Raw genomic sequence first — 19,851 nt, forward strand, 5'->3', positions numbered from 1 at the left:
GTCCATCCTCATCTCAGATCAAGCAAAAGCAAAAGCAAAAATTGAGCTGATTAAAAGAGATAAGGAATGTTGGAATCTTTACAAAATGTTAAGCCATTAGAGTTGATAGAGACAATAATTATCTAATTTAGCAAGGTTCAATATGATTGATTTGATCTTAGAAGGAGATATTTTGGGCCAGAACTTGAAACAACTGATAGAATCGATGCTTGTGTTCACACCGTTAGAGAGCTCATAGAAGCAAGAAATATTTAAGTACTCATTGGAGTTCACATGTTTGGGAGATTTCAGGGTTTAGAAAGAGATATCTGAATTCACACCTCTCTTGAAGCTCTTAGGGCCAGAGAGCATTCTGGGAGATATCCCACAATCCCAGGCTTCGAAAAGCAGCATAAATACAGCTCCAGTGAGCCACTTGGGAGAATTACTTGGGAACATTCCCAGGGGTTGGAGAGGAGTACTCTGGGAGGAAGCCTACAAGCCCTCTCTTGAAGGCAAGAGAGATTCATTGCATCTTCCACTTCGGTGCTGGCTGGAGTCAGAAGAACAAACCTTTGGATTTGGAGACATTCAGAGGGAGCTCTTGGAACCAAGCAGAGAGATAGGCCTCTGAGCTAACTGGGCTATATTGAAGGACTCAATAAAAGATCTGAACTTTTATCAGCTGGCTGCGATTTTGGAATAAGTATTGATTATAACTGAAACTAAGGCTGCCTCCAGAAAACCTCCCTGAGAAACCTGTTTTCTCCCAGAGAGAACTCATTATTTTAAAGAAGAGGAAAACACCAACAAAGGAAGGAAATTATGTCTTGCTAAAGGGTACCATAGATAATGAAGCAATATCAATATTAAATATATATGTACCAAGTGATGTAGCATCTAAATTCCTAAAGGAAAAGTTAAGAGAGTTGCAAAAAGAAATAAACAGCAAAACTATAATAGTAGGAGATCTCAAACTTGCTCTCTCAGAACTATATAAATCAATCCATACAATAAAAATGAAAGTAAAGAGATAAAAAAAATATAGAAAATTTAGATATGATAGTTCTTTGGAGAAAATTGAACGGAGACAAAAAGGAGTTCACTTTCTTCTTGGCAGTTCATGGAACCTATACAAAAATTGACCATATAATAGGACATAAAGACCTCAAAATCGAATGCTGAAAGGCAGAAGTAATAAATTCATTTTTTTTTCAGATCATGATGCAATAAAATTTACATTCAATAAAGAGTCAGGGGAAAATAGACCAAAAAGAAATTGGAAACAAAATAATTTCATCCTAAAGAATGAATGAGTAAAACAGCAAATCATAGGCACAATTAATAATGGTATCTAAGAGAATGACAATAATGAGACAATGTACCAAAATTTGTGGGATGCAGCCAAAGCAGTAACAAGGGGAAATTTTATATCTCTAGATGCTTACTTAGAAAGAGAAGGTCAATGAATTGGGCCCGCAACAACAACAAAAAAAGCTATAAAAAGAACAAATTAAAAACCTCCAATCAAATGTCAAACTTGAAGTTCTAAAAATAAAAGGAAATATTAATAAAATTAAATGTAAAAAAAAACTTGTTGAATTAATAAATAAAACTTAAAGTTGGTTTTATGAAAAAAAAACACAATAGATAAACCTTTAGTTAATTTGATAAGAAAAAGAAAAGAGGAAAATCAAATCATTGGTCTCAAAAATGAAAAGGGAGAACTTTCTACCAATGAAGAGGAAATTAGAGCAATAATTAGGAGGTATTGTGCCCAACTATATGCCAATAAATTGGATCTAATGAAATAGAGGAATATCTTAAAAAATATATATTTCCCAGGTTAACAGGAGAGGAAATAAATTCCCTTAAATAGTTCCATTTTAGAAAAAGAAATAGAATAAGACATTAATCAATTCCCTAAGGAAAAGTCCGGAGGACAAGATGGATTTACCTGTGAATTCTACCAAACATTTAAAGAACAAATAACTCCAAATAAACTATTTGAAATAATAGGACTCCTACCAAATTTCTTTTCATGACACAGACAAAGTACTGATACCTAAAGCAGGTAGGACAAAAACAGAAAGAAAATTATAGACCAATCTCTCAAATGAATATTGATGCAAAAATCTTAAATAAAAAATTAACAAAGAGATTATACATCATATTATTATACATCATGACCTAGTAGGATTTATACCAGGAATGCAAGGCTGGTTAAACATTAGGAAAACGACTAGCATAACTGACTATAGCAATAACCAAGATAACAAAAAGAAACATGATTATTTCAATAGATGCAGAAAAAGCATTTGATAGAATGCAATATCCATTCCTATTAAAAACACTAGAGAGTATAGAAATAAATGGACTTTTCCTTAAAATAGTCACTAACATGTATTTAAAACCATCAGTAATCATCATATGTAAGGCTGATGAACTAGAACCATTCCTAATAAGATCAGGAGTGAAACACAGTTGCCCAGTATCACCATTACTATTCAGTACTGTATTAGAAATGCTATCTTTGGCAATAAGAGAGGAAAAAGAGATTAAAGGAATTAGAGTTAGTAATGAGGGAGCCAAATTATCACTTTTTTCCAGATGATATGATGTTATACTTAGAAAACCTGAGAGAATCAACTAAAACACTATTTGAAAAAATCCACAATTTTAGCAAAGTTGCTGGATACAAAATAAATCCACAGAAATCATCAGCATTTTTATACGTCACTAACAAAATCCAAAAGCATGATTTACAAAGAGAAATTCCACTTAAAATAACTGTATATAGTATAAAATATTTGGGAAATTATCTGCCAAGGGAAAGTCAGGAACTATATAAGCAAAATTATAAAACACTTTCCACACAAATAAAGTCCGATTTAAACAATTGGAAAAATATGAAGTGCTCTTGGATAGGTAGAGCAAATATAATAAAGATGGCAATACCACCTAAACCAATCTATTTATTTAATACTATACTAATCAAACTCCCAAGAAATTATTTTACTGACCTAGAAAAAATATCAACAAAATTTATCTGGAAGAACAAAAAGTCAAGAATTTTAAGGAAATTGAAGAAAAATGCAAGTGAAGGTAGTCTAGCTGTGCCAGACCTAAAACTATATTATAACACAGTGGTCATCAAAACCATTTGGTACTGGTTAAGAAACAGTAGCTGATTAGTGGAATAGGTTTGATTCAAAGGATGAAACAGTCAAAGACTATAATAAGCTAGTGTTTGACAATCCCAAAGACACAAGGCTTTGGAATAAGAACTCACTATTTGACAAAATCTGCTGGGAAAATTGGATACTAAAATGGCAGAAACTAGACATTGACCCAGACCTAGGACCATTATACCTAGATAAGGTCAGAATGCGTTCATGATCTACACATAAAGAATGATATTATAAACAAATTAAAAGAACATAGAATCGTTTACCTCTCCTATCTGTGAAGGAGGGAAGGAATTTGTGAACAAAGAAGAACAAGAAAGCATTATAGAACATAAAATAGATAATTTTGAAAGTTTTTGTACAAACAAAACTAATGTAGAAAAGATTAGAAGGGAAGCAATAAACTGGGAAAATATTTTTACATTCAAAGATTCTGATAAAGGCCTCATTTCTAATATATAGAGAGAATTCGCTCAACTTTATAAGAATTCAATCCATTTCCCAATTGATAAATGGTCAAAGGATATGAATAGACAATTTTTAGATGAAAAATTTAAACCTATTTGTAGTCATATGAAAACAGGCTGCAAATCACTATTGATCAGAGAAATGCAAATTAACACAACTCTAAAATACTACTGCACACCTCTCAGATTTGCTAAAATGACAGGAAAAGATAATGATAAATGTTGGAGATGATGTGGGAAGGCTGGAAAACTAATACATTGTTGTTGGAACTTTGAATGGATCTAACCATTCTGGAGAGTAATTTGGAAATATGCTCAAAAACTTATCAAACTGTGTATATTCTTTCATGCAGTCGTGTTTCTACTGGATTTATAGCCCAAAGAAATCTTAAAGGATGGAAAGGGACCCACATGTGCAAAAATGTTTGTGGCACCCCTTTTTGTAGTGGCTAGAATCTTAAAACTGAATGGATGCCCATCATTTGGAGAATGGCTGAATAAATTATAGTATATGAATGTTATGGAATATTATTGTTCTTTAAGAAACTACCAACAGTGTGATTTCAGAGAGGCCTGGAGAGATTTACATGAACTGATGCTAAGTGAAATGAGCAGAACCAAGAGATCATCATTCAAGACAACATAAAGGCTTAGCAATGATCAATTCTAATGAACATGACTCTCTTCACAATGAGATGATTTAAAGCAGTTTCAATTGTTCAGTGATGAAAAAAGTCATATACACCATAATATAGCATTTTCACATTTTCTATTGATATTTGCTTGCATTTTGTTTTCCTTTTCAGGTTTTTTTCTTCTTTCTAGTTCCAATTTTTCTTGTGCTTTATGATAATTGTATTAATATTTGTACATATATTGGATTTACCATATATTTTAATATATTTAACATGTATTGGACTACCTGCCATCTAAGGTAAGGGTGAGGGAAAAAGGGAAAAAAATTGGAACAGAAAGTTTTGCAAGGGTCAGTGTTGAAAAATTACCCATGCATATGTTTTGTAAATAAAAAAAAAATCTTTAATAAAAAATAAATTAATTCAGAAAACATTAACATTCATTTGTTCAGAAGAAAAAATAAAAGACTCCTGTGATCCCAATTCAAAAGCTCAATAGCTCTTTCTAAACTATTGAAATACCTATTGGTTTCCATATTCTAATCCATATAACACAAATGTGATCAGATTAATATCATAATATATACCTCTGATTATATAAAACCAATTTACTCTTTTCTGATATGACATGTTTATGCCATATAAGTACTTGTTATATGTATTATTGTCTCTTTTTGAGCATAAACTGAAGGTAGGTAAGGACCATACCTCATTCAACTTTGTATTTCCATGGTGCTTACCATAGTATTTTATGCACTGTGGTTTGTGAAATTGAATAATATTCAATTAATTATACATTATACTTATATTTTATAGAAGCCATCATATATTATTTTGAACTACCAATTAAGGTGACACTTATAAATGTTTACCATATTTTTCCCAGAAAATTTTATTCCCTATAGCAGATTGCACATATTTATATAGCTGCCTATATATTACAACATTTGTACTGACCAGATATCATATATTTATGCTGATAATCATATATTTAGTGTGATTTTTCTGACTTTTCACATTTCAGAGGCAGTTTGATGCAATGTTAGAGTTTTGAATTTGAACTCTGGAAGCCTTGGGTTCAAAATCCAATCCCTGACATTTACTGAGTTATATGACCATCATCAAATCACTTAACACCTGTGAGCTTTCATTTCCTCAACTGAAAATTTGGGATAATTAATACCTGCAGTACCTAACTCACATCTTTATTATGAAATGAGATGAAATGCTCTTTGTGAAGAGTTCTATAAATTTTAAAATACTATATGAATGTCAGTTCTTATTATTACTTAAAAAGTATTCTTGTACATTGAAGTTTTATTTAATGGATTCCATTATCCCAGTGGCTTTCAATATAAAATCAGAGATTTTATCTGAAAAAAAAAGTTGTTGGCACTAACAAATAATACTTTCACAAATAAAATGAAATAAAACTCTTAAAAATACAGATATAAAGACAAGAATGATAATCTTCTTAAGTTACTTTAGGGTATATATAGATGGCAAAAAACTAATATTTTTTATTTAAAGCTTTTTATTTTCAAAACATGCAGATAGATGATTTTCAACATTCACTCTTGCAAAACCTTGTGCTCCAATTTTTCCCCTTTTTTCTTACCCCAACCCCCTCCCTTAGATGATTAAACAAGTGCAATTCTTCTAAGCATATTTACACAATTTTCATGTTGCATAAGAAATATCAAATCAAAAAGGAGAAAAAGCAAATTACAAGCAGACAAGAACAAAACAATGAAAACAATATGCTGTGATCCACCCTCAGTGTCTAGGGTCCTCTCTCTGGATGTAAATAGCTCCCTTCATCACAAGACCATTGGAACAGGCCTCAATCATCTCATTATTCAAGAAGAGTTATGTCTATCAGAATTGATCATTGCATAATATTGCTGTTACTAATGAATGATCTCCTGGTTCACTTCATTTAGTATCAATTAATGTAAGTTTATCTAGGCTTCTCTGAAATCATCCTTCTAATCATTTCTTATAGAACAATAATATTCCATAACATTCATATACCATAACTTATTCAACCATTATTCAACTGATGGACACCCATTCAGTTTCCAGTTTCTTGCTACTTCATAAAAGGCTGCCACAAATATTTTTGTACATGCGGGTCCCTTTCCCTCCTTCATGATCTTTTTGGGATACAAGCCTGGTGGAAGCACTGTTGGATTGAATGGTATACACAATTGATTAGCCTTGGACATAGTTCAAAATTGCTTTCCAGAATGGCTGCTTCAGTTCACAACTCCACCAATAATATATTAGTATCCCAGTTTTCCTACATCAACCCTAACATTCATTATTATCCTTTCTTGTCATTTTAGTCAATCTGAGAGGTGTAGAGGGGTACATCAGAGTTGTCTTCATTTGCATTTCTCTGATCAGTAGTGATTTACAGCACCTTTCATGTAACTAGAAATGGCTTCAGTTTTTTCATCTGAAAATTGTTTGTTCATATCCTTTGACCATTTACCAATCAGCAAATGGCTTGCATTTTATAATTTTGAATCAATTATTTATATATTTTAGAAATGAAGTTTTTATCAGAAACCTTGGATGGAAATATTTTCCCACTTTATTGCTTCTGTTTTATTCTTGTCTGCATCAGTTTTGTTTGTACAAGAATTTCTAAACTTAATATAATCAGAATTATTTTTTCTTCATTCCATAATGTACTTTAGTTCTTCTTTGGCCTGCTTTGTCTACATATGCAAGAAGTAGACTATGCTTTATTCTTCTAATTTGCTTATTGTAATATCACTCCTATGTCTAAATCATGAATCCATTTCAAACTTATGTTATAGAGTGGGTCAGTGCCTAGTTTCTGCCATACTAATTGCCAATTTTCATAGCAATTTTTGTGAAATAGTGATTTCTTATCCCAAAAGCTGGGGTCTTGGGTTTGTCAAACAGTAGTTTACCATAGCATTTGACCATTGTGTCTCATGAAGCTAACCTATTCCAGTGATCAACTACATTATTTCTTTGCCAGGATCAAATGTTTTTGATGACCACTGCTTTTAAATAAAGTTTTAATTCTGGTATAGCTATTCTACCTTCATTTGCATTTTTCAATAATTCCCTTGAAATCCTTGGCCTATTATTCTTCCAGATGAGTTTTGTTATTATTTTTTTCTATTTGCAAATTAATTTCTTGGGAGTTGGATTGGTATGGCATTGAATAAGCAGATTAATTTAGGTAGTATTATCATTTTTATTATATTACCTTGGATCACTTTCTATTTTCCCATGACAACTGATCTGACTTTATTTGGGTGGAAAGTGTAATTTCATTGATATAATTAAGGATTTTGCCTTGACAGATAGACTCCCAAATATTTTATATTGTCTACAGTTATTCTGAATGTCATTTCTCTTTGTATCTCTTGCTGGAGAACTTTGTTGGTAACATATAAAAATGCTGATGATTTATGTAAATGTATTCATTAATCTGCATCTGTGCTGAAGTTATGAATTATTGATAGTAGTTTTTTATTTGATTATCTGGGATTCTCTATGTGCACCATCATATCATCTGCAAAGCATGGTAATTTTGTTTCCTCATTACCTACTCTAAATCCTTGTATTTCTTTTTCTTCTCTTATTGCCAAAGCTAACAATTCTAAAACAATATTTAATAGCAATGGTGATGATGGGAAATCTTGTTTCACCCCTGATCATTTTGGGCATGGTTCTATTTTATCCCCATTACATATGATGCTTGCTGATGGTTTTAAATAGTTGATATTGATCATTTTAAAGAAAACTCCATTTATTTCTATATTCTGTAGGCTTTTAATGGGAATGGATTTTGGATTTTGTCAAATGCTTTCTCTGCAATTATTGAGATAATAATATGATTTTTGTTAGTTTGGTTATTGATATAGTCGATTATGTTAGTAGTTTTTCTAATATTGAATTAGCCCTGCATTCCTGCTGCTTGGTCATAGTAAGCCTAGAGATAACTTGCTTTGTGGACATTTTATTTAATATTTTTTGCATCAATATTAATTAGGGAAATTTGTCTATGATTTTCTTTCTCTGTTTTGACTATATCTGGTTTAGGTTTCAGCACCAAATTTTTGACATGAAAAAAGACATAAAAAATTAGGATTCCTTTTTTCCTATTTTTCCAAATAGTTTGCATAACATCAGAATTAATTGTTCTTTAAATTTTTGATAGAATTCTTATAAATTCATCTGACCCTGGAGATTTTTTCTTAGGGAGTTGATTAATAGTTTTTTATATTTCTTTTTCTAAAATGCGGCTACTTAATTAATTTATTTCCTCCTTTGTTAATCTGGGCAATGTATATATATTTTTGTAAGTATTCATCTATTTTAGTTAGATTATCAGATTTATTGACATGGAGTTGGCCAAAATAGCTCCTAATTATTTCTCTAATTTCTTCTTCAATGGTAGAAATTTTTCATTTTTTGGTACTAACAATTTGAATTTCTTCTTTTATTTTTCTAAACATATTAACTCAAAGTTTATCTATTTTTTATAAAAACCAGTTGTCACTTTTGTTTATTAGTTCAATAGATTTTTTTTTACTTTCAAGTTTTATTAATTTCCCTTTTTATTTTCAGAATTTCAAATTTAGTATTTAATTAGGGGGTTTAATTTGTTTTTTTTTATAGCTTTCTTAGTTGCATGCCAAATTCATTGATCTTCTCTTTCTCTGCTCTATGCAAGTAGACATATAGATATCTAGATATAGATCGACAAACTGTGCATACTCTTTGACTCAGCAGTTTTTCTATTGAGCCTATATCCCAAAGATCTGTAGGAAGGAAAAGGACCCACATATGCAAAAATATTTGTGGCAGCCCTTTTAGTAGTGGCAAGAAACTGGAAACTCAGGAGTTGCCCATCAGTTGGGGAATGGCTAAATAATTTATAGTATATTAATGCTATGGAATATTATTGTTCTATAAGAAATGATAAGAAGGCCTGGAGAGACTGAAATGAACTGATGCTAAGTGAAATGACAATACAATGATCTCCTGCTTCTACTCATTTTACTTGCTGTATTTTGGTTAAGATCTTCCCTGTACATTCCCCAGGGCATGAACACTTCATATCCCTCAATCCTCTTCCTCTTCCCTTTTCCTTGCCTCTCCTCCCTCCCGAACCTCTTTCCAAATGAAACATATTTTCTGAAGTTCTTCCAAAATATCTTCTGCTGGAAATTTGGCACCTTTCACATATTTGTGGCTTCTGTCACTCCAAAACCAGTTCAGAGGCTTGATCTGGTGTTGATCTAATGGACAACCACAAGACTCAGCTAAAGATCTGTCTACTCTCTTCCATCTTGATTCTCCCCTCCCCCCAAATAGCTAATATTTTAATAGTACAATATTTCATATATAGAATTTAAAAAGACAACTTAACTCAACAGAACACATGGGAGTGAAATTTGCTCAGCTCCTACTATCTTTAATATTCCATAGCAGGATAGTTCCTATTTGCTTTGGTTCCCTTGGAAGTTCAATGACCACATCCTGGAGTATGTTAAGAGCTGATGGCGTTTAGAAATTAACAGAATTATCTAGAGCTGACAGAGGATTAAGAAATTGAAAAACAGCAGATATAGTAATGAAAAAAATGAAACATTCTCTGAATGAATACATGTATGGAGCACTTAAAATATTAAATAATGGCACATTTAAAAATACTCCAGACATAAGAATTTTACTTATATTGGAAAATCTCAGAGAGGAAATTCTCTTTACCAGTACATATAAGCAATTGCTCTGGAACTTATTGAATAAGGAAGATGCTTGAGACACCAAGAAGTTAAAAACTTCTCCAGTGACACTTGAACTCACATTTTCCTGAGAAGTAAGTTATTTATCCACAATCCAAAGTTACTTCTTCAAATACATATGTGGACAAATACATGTTTTATTGGAAGCACATTTACAGGAATCACTTGCTAAATTGATCAGAAAATTATATAAAATGAATCACTGGATACCTTTTGCTGAAATAAAGTTCCTGGTTTTTAAATTACATATCTGAATTCTAAATATGAGTATTTATAGAAATAGGAATTCTATATTGGAATAGATATTTGACTTATAGGTCACACTATTGTAATATATTGTAAAATATGGGCTAGCTCCCTGGAGGGCCTTTGGGTCAGCAAGAGTCAGTATAAATTAAAGTCCTTGGTCTTTAGGGGGAAAAGTGAAGGAGGTAGACAAACCGCCACAAGGCTTGCCAAAGAAGTATCCTGGATTCTGGAGTACAGAGTCACCAGCCTCTCTCCTCCTCATCCTGCTGCCAAATCTCTCTGACTTTCTCCCTCCACCCTCTAATCCTTGCCTATGATTATCTTAACATCAAACATTCAGCAAGCACCAACAGTGAGAAGAGCCATTTATCCAAATATAGGCTAATAGAGTCATTGTCTCACATTGAGTAGGTACTTTGCCTTAAGTGTTCAGTTGTCTTTTTGGAGTTTCAGCCCTCTACAATATATTAATAGAATAACCATTTAGTGACAACATTAATGAGTCTCTTTTCTTTTCACCCATTTCTGGTGTTCTACTCCTCTACTCCATGTCAGTTACACAGACATAGTCATACCCTTATTGTTTCCATAATACACAAGTTTTTCAATACCAAGTTCATGAACTCTGAAATACTTGAAATATCTCTGAAATAACTAATCATATTTTTTTAATCATTCTATCTTCCCCTGTATTTTAAAACCATTGTGCTATTCTTCATCTCTTTCATGACCTCTAATACCACTTCCTGGTTCCCAGGCCATAAATGCTGCATTGATTGCACTCTTCTCCTTTTTTTATGTCATCCACTTGGTGAATCAGTTCAACTATTCTGTCTTTTACATTTGATTACCTTTCCCCCTTTATCACATCTTTAACCATGCTTCACTCTTGAATTCCTTCCAGTACTTGTATGAAAAGAAACTTGCATGCTGCTGAATGAAGCTAGAGAAAAATCACAAAATGGTACTGACTGTATCCAGTATAAATTTATATTACATATATAATCTAATATGGGCCCTCACTACAGCAAGGCAATTCATTTAACTCTCCCTAATCAATTCATTATCCCATCCACTAAAATGGCTTTTCAAAACCTTTTCGTCTCTCCTTAAATTTTCCTTCCCTTTAACTTCATGTTTGTTTAACTTTTTAAGTTACAAACCTTACTTGATATTTCACTGAAAAATGAAGCACATTCATCAAGAAGTTAGTATTGCAAGACATCTTAGACTCCATATGTCCAAAATTTAACTCAGTATCTTTTCCCTCCAAAATTCCCCTCTTTTTAGCTTGCTATGATAGAATATATCACCATTCCTCCTGGTCACCTAAGTTCAAAACTTAGATGTAATCCTCAAAAGCTCACTTGTACTTCGCCAAGATATCTACAAAATAAGTTTTATGACATCAACTTTCACAATATTTATCAGGGTTATCTTTTCCTCTAATCTGGCATAGCTGGTACTCTGCTCTAATCCCTCATCCCTTTACATTGTAAGTACTTCAACAGCCTTCTGACTGGTGTCTCTGCCTCAACTATTTGCCAATTGCAATCCAGCTGCCAAAGCTGGATTGTTTTCCTATAGTGCAGGTATGACTATACAAATCCTAACTCAATAAATCAAGTGGCTCCCCCAGTGCAGTACCTACTCATTGACTATACAACATTCATTTCATCTCTTCCTGGTTTCTCTTACTTCCTTAAAGAATTAACTCAAATTCTAATATTAAAAATCATTTCCTCATCTTCTACAATGCTAGATAGAGTCTTTCTTCTTAAATCTCTTCCAACTTACCCAGTATGTGCCATGCACGTATATTCCCAGCTTCCTAAACTGTGGTTTATGACACTATATACCCAGTGTCATGTAAAAAGTTGTTGAGTGAAAAGAGGCTAAGAATGGAAAAAGTTTAAGAAGCTCCCTGGTATATTTTATTCCCATTCGAATCTGAACTCCTTGAAGAAAGGGAATTTTGCCTTTTGACTTTCCATATAGTTTTAACATTTAGCTCAGTGTCTGACATAGAGTAAGTATTAAATAAATTATTGTTGATGCTATTTAATAAGTGGTAACAGAATAACTAAAACTAGTTGGGCATTTGAGAACTATTGGAAAGGTAGGTTCTAGTAAACTACAGTGGAGGACCCTACCCTTTAATTTAAAGGGAGATCTACATTATTAGTTTTACATTAATGTTTTGAATTGATATGGGAAAGTTTTTTTCATTAATTGTGTAATGTAGGCATACAAAAGTCTCTGACAGACCAAATCTCTGTCTATTCTTTTCCTACTTCCTAGTATAAGTAGAGAATTCTATCAGGCCATTAAAAGAGGTGCACCTTGCTGGACCTGCTTAGTTATCATTAGTATTAGTTTATGTCTTCTCAATTTCATCTATAAGTAGTCGACATCAATAAGCTTTTAAAAAGAGATATTCCACAATTAAGTATAGCAAAACTCAAAATACAGAACATTTACTTGAATCAGAGTACCTCTCTTCTTCACTATTTCAATCCCTTGGGAATAGTGTACTGAAACTTAAGCAGTTGTTACAAACATTTGTCTCATTAGATTAACACCCAAATGTTATATAGCCAATGGAAGAGACACTCCATTGCTTGCAGAGTGTGGTGGCTTGATTACTAGATAAATTCACTAATTGGCTATATTGAGTTGGTTACTGATCAGGGCTGGAAATCATTACCAGATTTGGCTGCTAGACATCTAGCAATTCTTTCAACCTTTCAGAATTCCATAAAGTCTTATAACAAAAGGAAGAAGATACAAACAGGAGACAGATCCATCTTCGATGTAGGCCACAGGTTCACTCAGGAGGCCATGGAAAGCTAGGAGGTTGGTTGATTTTGTTTACATTATTGTTATTATTATGTGCATTTTTCTCCAGGTTCTCATTATTTAATTTTGCATCAGTAGGCCATAGGTTCTCTCAGGAGGCTATGGAAAGTTTGGGGGTTGGTTGGCTTTGTTTATATTATTGTTATCATTATGCATATTTTTCTCTTTGTTCTCATTTAATTTTGTATCAGTTCATAGAAATCTTCCTATATTTCTCTGAATTCCTTATAGTCTCTATATCTTATGGTATAATATATTCATTCATATGCCATAGTTTGTTCAATATTTCCTCATTTAATGGAATCCATATTATTTACATTTTTTTTAAATATCATGGGCCCTTTGTAGGTCTTGTGAAGTCTGTGGGTCCTTTTCAGCATAATCTTTTTAAATGCATATAATAAAATATTGTATATATATGCATATATATATATATATATATGTTTATAGGAAGACCAGTTTTACTGAAATATAATTTTCAAAGCATTTCAAAAGATTAGACAAATTTATGGTCCTCATGGTAAGAATCTCTTTTTCTAAGATATTAAATACAAACATGCTGATCTCCATTTGTGAAAGAAGTCCGTACACCAATGAAACCAAACATGTCATTCTTTATCCCCCCTCCCCCCAAAATTAACATGATATTAAGTAGAAGTAAGACCAGACACTTAAAGCAAAATGACTTTCCTATCCTGTCTTTAAAAAAAGCAAAACTAGTTCTGACAAGAAGATAGAGAACCACAAAGGAAAGGGAAATAAACTAATATCTAGGTACCCATAAGAGGAGAACTGAGTATATAAAACTATAGGAAGAAGTAGGGAAGAGGAAAACAGACTTAGAGAACTTCTTACTTAACGATATAAAATTACTAAAAGACTTCAAAAGCAAACATAGTGATTTATATATTTAAACAAATAGAAAATATAAAAATTATCTGCATATGCTTGTATAAGTAAATGTATGTGTTTTTGTGTGTGTGTGTTGCTTTCTTCTAGATAGCAAACGTCTAGAGGACAGAACTGTCTTTCCAATTTAAATCTTAATGACATTTTGTGCATGAAAATTAAATATACCATTCTGTGAGTGATAATTATGTATTTTAGCCAATTTAAATTGAACAATCTTAAAGTAATGAGCTTTGAGTTTTAGAAACTGGCATAGCATATTAATTGCCCAAATAGTTTTGCATTTTTAATCTCTATCCAAGTGTTCTGCAAGAGCTTCTATAAATATAATTCTTTATAACTCATTGAAATTTGATATAGGTTATACATGTGTAATCATGGAAGGTACATATCCATATTAGTCATGTTGTGAAAGAAGAAACAGACCAAAAGAAAAAGAAAAAAAAAAAAGAAAGTTAAAATAGCATGCAATTATTTGCCTTCAGACTCCATTTCTTTTTTTTTTCTAGATGTGGATAACATTTTATATCATGAGTCTTTAGGAATTGTTTTGCATCACTTTATTGCTGAAAACTAGGTCATTAATAGATGATCATTACATAATGATGCTATCACTGTGTACAATATTTTAGTGATTCTGTTCATTTCACTGTGTTGTACATGTAAGTCTTTCTAGGATTTTCAATATTTCTGTGCATCATTTCTTATAGCACAATAATATTCTATTACATTCATGCACCACAACTTGTTCAGCTATTTCCCAATTAATGAGCATCTTCTCCATTGCCAATTTTTTGCCACCACAAAAGGAATTGCTATAAGATTACTTTTAACCATGGAAGTCATTTCTCCTTTTTATCATCTGTTTAAGATCCAGAACTCTTAGTGGTATCATTGGATGGAAGATTATGCCAGTTTGATTGCCTTTTGGTCAAAGTTCCAAATGATTCTCTAGAATGGTTGGATAAGTTTACAACTTCATAAATAGGCATTAGTGTCTCGATTTTCTCACATCTTCAAAACAATTCAATAAATTCCAATGGCTGCTTGTTACTTTCAATATTACATTGTAACATTCTTTGTTTTACTTTCCAAACTCTTCACAATCTGACCCTCTTTTTCAGTTATCTTATACTTCACTTACCTCTTACAATGTTTACTCTACACTGGACTGTGATATTTTTTTCATAAGATATTCCATCATCACCCACTTCCATGAATTTTCACTGACCATCTCTCATGCTATTTTTTCTTGTCTCTTTCTCTTGAATTCCCTGGTTTCCTTTAGATCTTAGCTAAAATACCACTTTCTTTTTTTTTATTTAATAGCCTTTTATTTACAGGTTATATGTATGGGTAACTTTATAGCATTAACAATTGCCAAACCTCTTGTTCCAATTTTTCACCTCTTACCCACCACCCTCTCCCCCAGATGGCAGGATGACCAGTAGATGTTAAATATATTAGATACACAATAAGTATACATGACCAAACTGTTATTTTGCTGTACAAAAAGAATCAGACTCTGAAATATTGTACAATTAGCTTGTGAAGGAAATCAAAAATGCAGGTGGGCATAAATATAGGGATTGGGAATTCAATGTCATGGTTTTTAGTCATCTCCCAGAGTTCTTTCTCTGGGCGTACCTGGTTCAGTTTATTACTGCTCCATTGGAAATGATTCGGTTGATCTCATTGCTGAGGATGGCCAGGTCCATCAGAACTGGTCATCATATAGTATTGTTGTTGAAGTATATAATGATCTCCTGGTCCTGCTCACAAAATACCACTTTCTGTGAGAAGTCTTTCAGTGTTCTATATAGGGCATCAACATCTACTTTTATGTTCTGCATTAAAGAGAGTACTAAGTATAGCACTAGGAGTGGTAAATTTCTTATTGGTGCCATGTTAGGGTTGCTTCATTAGCATGCTCACTAGGGCACATATGCCATTCTTGGTTTAGCTGACATTTCAGACCTAGCAAGCACCTATCAATTTATCAGAGTGTCTCTTTTGTTTCCTCCACACCTAATGTAGCAGGGTGCCTTCTTTGAGGCCTATAGACTTCAGCTAATCTAGCAGGTTGTCTGTTTGATGGCCTTCCCTTATGCTGAGATGTAGGCCTGGCATTATCTACTGTCTATACATTACCAAAAATTATTTATTATATTACTTTATTGCACATTATCACAAGACACTCGAAAATCATACTTTCTATATATAGAATTTGATCTGCATGGAGATAGTAGACCATCACTCCAATGTATCTTTTTATTAGGGACAGCTACTGGAGAGTCAACCTAATATATAGGTAAAGATAGTTAAGAATAAAATGTATTTGGCAAACTAAAGAGTAATTCTCAAGGAGATACATGCAAGGAGACATATAAGCAGGTTGATAATTTAAAGAAATCTCATGTTCTAACAATGTCGATCAAAGTTAATGCACAAACTGTTATAATTAATGAGGCAAATCACTTTCTTTAAATGTAAACATGTTATGATAGTCTCACTCTCCTTTCTATCTTCTGTCAAATTTCATCTGTGTCTCCCTCTCCCTGCCATGAAAGATATTTTTTAGCATTAAAAAGGAAAAAAAGACAAAAACAAAAACTATGTCAGAGCAATGAAAGACAAAATAAGGCATAGAAAAAAAAAAATTTGGAATAGGCTGATCATGGAAATATGCAAGTCACTGACTAAAGAAAATATCAAGTAAGGATCCACGGAGGGGAAAAATGATTGGATGAAAAATGCATTATATTGGCATTAGAGGACCTGGATGTTTGCTGCCTTCGTGACCTTAGGCAAGTCACCAAATTTCCCTGACTCTCAGTTTCCTGCTACAAAGAAGAGGACTATATCTGATGACATTTGAGGCATCTACTATTTAGCATTAGAGCCAAGATCCCATGACTCTATGAGAGAGCCTTTGCTACTTACTACCTGTAGATATTTGTAAATTTCCCTTGAGGTATATCCCTCTTATTTAAATTAAGGAGAATGGACTAAGTAGCCTTTAGAGCCACTTTCAACTTAAAATTATACAATTCCCGGAATATGTCTTTTCTAAATAGTAATACCTTCTTGGGCTACAAAATACATGGATTTCAGTAAATAGCTTAAGAGACAGAGAAATGAGAATGTTTGGAAATATTTCAGCATCACTGGATGCTGTAATTATGTAATGAAGATGCTGCTCTGATTTTCCTTGAAAAAGATCTTGAAAACATGCTGAAATCAATTCCCTAAAAACACCTGGTGAGTCTGAACCATTAACAGTTCCTTACATCTTTTTATAGCCACAAGATGCATTAGTTCTCTGTATGAGGTTTTTGCTCACTGCCTATGAAGACCTCTCATGATTATAAGTTGCTGATTTCATTCAGAAGACCAAGATATACTAATTCACAACTGAACTTCTAACCAAATGCATTTTCCCATAGATGGCATACTTTTATTCCTACCCCACTGTTAAATTTTATTTTTATGTGTTCCACTTCATTCCATTAACATGGGGATTTTTCACCACCCCATGCTGGTTAGAGGACTAAGTGTACATATGACTATAAAGGCTGCATAGTAGAAAAGTCAGTAGATAACATAAGCCACAGAGACTGGTCCAAAAGAAAGAAAGGGGGAAGGGATTGAGTAAAATAAAACATTATTTTATCTTTTAAATATCTTTTCACAATGCTTCTCCTATTTTCTGTTTTATATTCAGTCCAAGCTAGACTAAAACTTGTTTTGATTGGGGAGGAGGGTAAACCATTAAAATGGTGAAACAAGTGTTGATTGCTAAATATTACCTTCAAATTTTGTGATGCAGTGCAATCTTAATCTCTTTTTGAAAAGTACATGTAAGGCAGACTGAAAACTTCTAAATATCAGAGGAAACACTACCTTCCCTTCCATGATTACTAAATTTATAACCATCTTGATACCTTTAATACAAATTTATAAAGGCTAACTTAGTCTTTAATGTACCTGAAAAAGAATTCTTTGGAATTTTTTTAAAATTTGATGGGAGGCATCACTATAGAAGGAAAAATAACAGTAACTCTGGAGTAAGAGGACCCAGGTTCCAATTCTGTCTATAATACAAGCAAATGACTTAGTCACCCTGAGATTCACTTTCTCTATAAATTGAGGGAGTTGTGTTAAATTGTCTCTGAAGTCCTTTCCATCTCCAGATAGATGATCCTGATGTCCTAAATCTTTCATGAAGAGAATTTCCAGTGGTATATGTCTCTCTAATATTTTGTTTTTGTTGTTTATTTGTTTTAGTCATGCCTGACTCTTCATTTGGAGTTTTCTTGGCAAAGATACTGGAGTGGTTTGCCCTTTTGTTCTTCAGTATGTTCACAGTTTACAGATGAAAAAATTGAGGCAAACAGCTTTAAGTGACTTGCCAAGGATTTAAGCTTAGATCTTCCTGACTCAAGGCTCAGCACTTAATCCAATGAGTCATCTAGCTGACCACAGGTTATTTAGTTGATGACCAACTTAATATAACACAGTTAGTGCAGCCAAGATGGCACAGAGTAGATAAGACTTTCCCTGAGCTCTTCCTACCTTCTCTCAAAAGCAATACAAGTTCAAGTCTTTGAATGGATTTTGGAGTGACAGAATCTACAAATATTTGGAGTGTAAAAAATTTTCAGCAGAAAATATCTTGGAAACACTTCAGGGAAGATCTGGGCTCCATAAGGCAGGGAGGATGCAGCCCAAAATAGGCATAGTATAGAGAGGCCCAGGGTAGAGAGGCTCAATGCAGAGAATTTACTGTGAGCTCTTAGCCAAAATACAGTAACATTGTCTACTCTATCCTGGTTGAGAAGCCAGTGGATCACAGCACTTGTTGTGAGACCTCCAATGCAATTACAGAAGGGGAAGACAGGGAAGAACAGATCTCAAACTCTGATGATACTAAACACAAAATGTCTCCAGATAAAATCTCACAGGGTGATATGAGTTAGTCTCCAATTCAGAAAGTTCTCTTAGAAGAATTTTAAAGATCTTAAGAGAGGCAGCGCCAAGAATGTAGAGAAAACAAGTCATTTTTTGTAACCTCTTCTTACCTTCTCTCAAGCCAACAGCAGAATAAGCCTCTACATTGGTCTTGGAGTCAAGAACCCACAAACATTTGGAGTACAATACATTCCCAAAAGAAGTTACCTTGGCAGAACTTGAGAGCAGGTCTGTTTCAAACAGAGAGGGGGACAATCTGCCAACACCAGACTGCAGCACAGTCCTGGGGCAAGGAGCTGGAACCAGAGTCAGAGTGTTGCAGTTTCCATGAACCTGCGAAACTTCTGTGAGCCTCTTGATTGCAAGCAGGTGGTTTGACAGATTTGCTACAAAAGGCAAATTGTAAACCACTGAACCCCAGAAGAACGCCAGACCTAGCTGCCATTATCCAGCACCGGAAATAAATCAGTAGAACTGCCCCAGGGCAAATTAAAACAGCTGTCACTTCTTTGCATTGAACAATTCTCAAGCCCTAAAAATGAATTTAAAAAATAGACAGTTTTTATGGAGAAAAAGAAGAACAGACCACAAATCCTGAGGTACCTAAAGGCAAAGCAATTCCAGATGAAGCCCCAAAGAAAGGCATGAGCTGGTCCCCATTTCACAAGGCTTTCTTGGAAGATAGCATAATGGATCTTAAAAGAGAGTTAAAAGAAAAATAGGGAAATGAAATTAGATCATTGCAAGAAGTAATGGAAGAAGCATTTATGTCCTACAAAAGTGATGTGAAAAAGCA

The sequence above is a fragment of the Sarcophilus harrisii genome, chromosome 3 (assembly GCF_902635505.1).
Source record: "Sarcophilus harrisii chromosome 3, mSarHar1.11, whole genome shotgun sequence".
Classification (NCBI taxonomy): Eukaryota; Metazoa; Chordata; class Mammalia; order Dasyuromorphia; family Dasyuridae; genus Sarcophilus; species Sarcophilus harrisii.